The 3,834-nt window shown below is 41.2% G+C and overlaps 1 pseudogene across 1 annotated transcript; it reads left to right on the top strand.

Annotated features, from left to right (window-relative positions):
- The first annotated feature begins 437 nt into the window (after nt 1–437).
- LOC148878054 (scarecrow-like protein 32 pseudogene) lies at nt 438–3,615 on the top strand (annotated as a pseudogene). Its single transcript, XR_016100319.1, has one exon. The product of XR_016100319.1 is annotated as a scarecrow-like protein 32 pseudogene (transcript).
- Nucleotides 3,616–3,834: the final 219 nt, after the last annotated feature.

The raw sequence follows: 3,834 nt of genomic DNA, 5'->3' as shown, positions 1-3,834 counted from the left end.
TATCACTTTATTCGTGATATTGTTGAGAATGATCGTGTTTTGGTCAACAATATAACTTCCGCTGAGAATCCTACAGATATGTTGACAAAGTCATTACCATCATCCAAGTTCGATGCTTGCATCGACTTGGTGGGTCTTGTCTCATTTGATGTTTGATGCCCTTGGGGCATTTGGAGAGGAAGATTTGCTATTTGAATTCTCACCAAGGTGGAGATTATTGACGTTTGGTGTGGCTACGAAATTCAACAGCCATAATAAATGATGTCGTTTGGTTTCAACAGCCACAATAAATGCTCTACCATTTTGACTCCATCAAAACTACCCATTTAATTCGACTCCTCAAATTCTGCCTCTCCATCTTTTCGCTAGAATCCCAAGGGGCATGTTCCTTCTTTTTTTTCTTCTATAAAAGGGGTGCCTCCTAGGGGTAGTGGGTGCATGGAGTGAGAGCATTAGAAAGCTGAAGAGATTGGGAGAACTCCATCGCCATCTTCCGGCAAGATCTGCTCTTATTCTATTTGAGATCGATTTTCTTCTTCACTGCTGCCATTAAGGGTTCTCTCACACCAGATCAAAGCAGTCATCTATGCTTTTGAGTGCTTCAAGGCTTTGTTAAAGGCATTTCAGCACTAGTAAGGTGGTTAGTTTGTAGTTCTCTCATCAAGGACATGAATAAACAAGTTTTCTTTCTTCTCCCGTGTATGTAGGTCTCTTTGACTGAACCACGTAAATCTGGTGCCATCTTTACCTTTCTTTTGCTCTTATTATTTGCTTTATAATTCACATATTTCTCAATTATTTTCTTGTATGCCATACTAATTAATTGGTAATTCAGAGTTTAAATCCTAACATTGTCCAATCAAAAGGGCAGTGGCTAGCTACTTAATTATGTTTTAGTTTTACATAATTAACATTTAGCTTATGGTTAGAAGGTTTGTAGAAATTAAATGAGAGAGAAACAGAAAGTTGAAGGAAAGTTGTTAATAAATTTTGTGAAATTCTTTAACCAACTTTAATTTCCTCAACTTTTATATGCTTCTCTCGCTCTTTTTCTTTTTATCAAAACAAACACAGCCTTAAGGAACATTAATGATGTACCCCGTGATGCAGACATGCATTATAATCTTAGGATTAGGTGCCAAAAGGTTCAGAGAGAGTAGCATTTGATAAGATATGGTCAAAAGGATCATTCATACCATATGATTTTCATGAATCTGCCCCTTCCAAGCGACATTTGTATTTATTTATTTATTTATTTTTTTCTGATGAGTGTAAGACATTTATATGGTTGAGGAATGGATTCAGTAAGCACAAGTTTTTGTCCATATATGATATACTTCCCTTACTGCAGGTAATTGGATTTCGATCTCTTAAAACACATGTTTTCATGCCACTTCGCTTGTATTCCTTCACAATAATTTAGAGAATAAAAGATGTGGCCATATTTGTTTCAATGGTCGTATATATATGTTAGACGTTTGCAACTTTGTTTTTATTATTTGGTTACGAGGTAAACATCTGCCAACAAATCAAAACTAAAGATTTTTCTCTGGTGAAGTAGCAAGCTTAAAAGATGAAGGAATTGGTGCTAATTAAGATTTTAGAGAAAACCCAGTACGTACGACTCAAGTTTTCTCCAGACCAGACGAAACATCTCTCGCTCTCACGTTTAAAACACCAGACTGGCTTAGAGTTTTCCAGACCAGACCAAACATCTTCACCAAGTTGATAAAACCCAAGCTCTCCTCAATCCCACCTACGAATATCCATCAGACGCGTGTCACCACTGCCTCGACAGCAGCATCCCTTCTGGCTTCAGCTTCGATAATAATCAAACCGATATCCAATACAAGCGCACTCACGTAGAGCGGCCGGCCAAAGCAGCTGACACCCCTCCTACCCTGTAAGTCTGTAACCATGAAGACAGAAAGAAGAAGCAACAGTGCACCGATCTCTCTACCATACTCATACCATGGTCTTTTATTCAACAACCCTCAAGACTCTTTACCTGAAGCCGCGCTTAAAGGACGACGCCTAGATGGAGCTTGTACAGAGAAGCTTCTCCTTCACTGTGCAAGTGCCATAGAGAACAACGATGTTACCCTAGCTCAGCAAGTGATGTGGGTGCTCAACAACGTGGCTTCTGCAGTAGGTGACTCCAATCAAAGGCTTATCTCTTGGTTCTTGAGGGCCCTCATTTTCAGGGCTTCTAGGGTTTTCCCTACAGCTGCCATGAATTTTCATGGCACAACTGCCCTTGATCAGATGATTCAGACCAGATCTATGAGTGTGACTGAGTTAGCAGGGTATGTCGACCTGATCCCTTGGCACAGGTTTGGTTTTTGTGCCTCAAACAGTGCAATTTTAAAGGCAATCCAGGGGTACCCAAGAGTACACATCTTAGATTTTAGCATCACTCATTGTATGCAATGGCCTACACTCATCGATGCCTTGGCCAAAAGGCCTGAAGGTCCTCCCTCAGTCGGAATTACTGTGCCCTCCTGTAGACCTCCGGTGCCTCCTTTGCTTAATGTGTCAAGCGACCAAGTTGGTCTCCGTTTGGCGAATTTCGCGAAAACCAGGGATGTTCCTTTCGCTTTCCATGTTATCGATTGCTCATCTTCCTGCAGCAAATCTGCTGCTGCTGATACTTTATCGGGTGACTTCTCTAGAAGCTTTCATCACCTCATGAGTCAGTTGAATCCTTGCATGCTAGATCTCAGAGATGATGAGGCCTTGGTCGTCAACTGCCAAAACTGGCTTCGCTATTTGCCTGCTGATCATCAAGAGCGAGGGGGTGCTGTTGATCATCTGTCTTTGCGGAATACATTCCTGGAGGTGATCAAGGGTCTTAACCCTTGTATAATGACTGTGGTCGACGAGGATTCTGATTTGGATTCTTCAAGCCTCACATCAAGGATTACTACATCCTTCAATTACCTGTGGATACCGTTTGATGCCTTGGAGACCTTTTTGCCCAAGGATAATGCGCAGAGGATGGAATATGAAGCCGATGTTGGACATAAGATTGAGAACATCATTGGTTTTGGGGGGATGCAAAGGATTGAAAGGTCTGAATCCGGTTTTAAGTTGTCACAGCGAATGAAGAATGCAAATTTCCTCCGTATTCCATTTGACGAAGAGACTGTTGGTGAAGTCAAGCTTTTACTAGATGAACATGCTAGTGGGTGGGGAATGAAGAAGGAAGATGATAGGTTGGTGCTCACATGGAAGGGACACAACTCGGTCTTTGCTACAGCTTGGGTTCCAATTAACTTCCAAAGTAGCTAGAGCTTATTTGAAGAGGGGGAGGATTGAAGGGGCCGGGACCTTTCTGGGCCTAGCTACCATGAGAGATGGATTAATGTGTTGTGTTATTTACTTATTTGTGGTCCAAGGGAAGAGCAGAAGACAAAATGGAATAGTTTTTCCCTTTGGAAAAAGGCTGCAAAAAGGACACCAAGTCAAGCCAGAAAGAAAAACAGCAGGCCGATCTCTAGTAAATTAAAAGTTCATGTTGCATTTCTTTACCTTGTTCCACGTCAATAGAAAAAGAGAGAAATGTACATATTGTCTTTGCATGATACAAATTAAGCTGAAAGCTATCATTTACCAGCTGGCCTTATTAATCTATCGGTCAAGGTTATGCCCTTAATTATTTGCTAGCTTGACATGCAATTCCAATTCTGATGATGCTGCCATTTCTTGTACTGCCGACTGGGGCTAATATTTGCTTAGCTCTCGAAAATGAACCGAAATTGTGGCCAGTTCGATCCAATTCCAACCCGGTCGACCATGGTCAGAACATACAGAAAACCAAATTAACTATGATTA

This window comes from Nelumbo lutea, chromosome 1 (genome assembly GCF_056320005.1).
Source record: "Nelumbo lutea isolate HS-2025 chromosome 1, American lotus-T2T, whole genome shotgun sequence".
In the NCBI taxonomy this organism is placed as follows: Eukaryota; Viridiplantae; Streptophyta; class Magnoliopsida; order Proteales; family Nelumbonaceae; genus Nelumbo; species Nelumbo lutea.
This window is presented reverse-complemented; position numbering and strand designations above follow the sequence as displayed.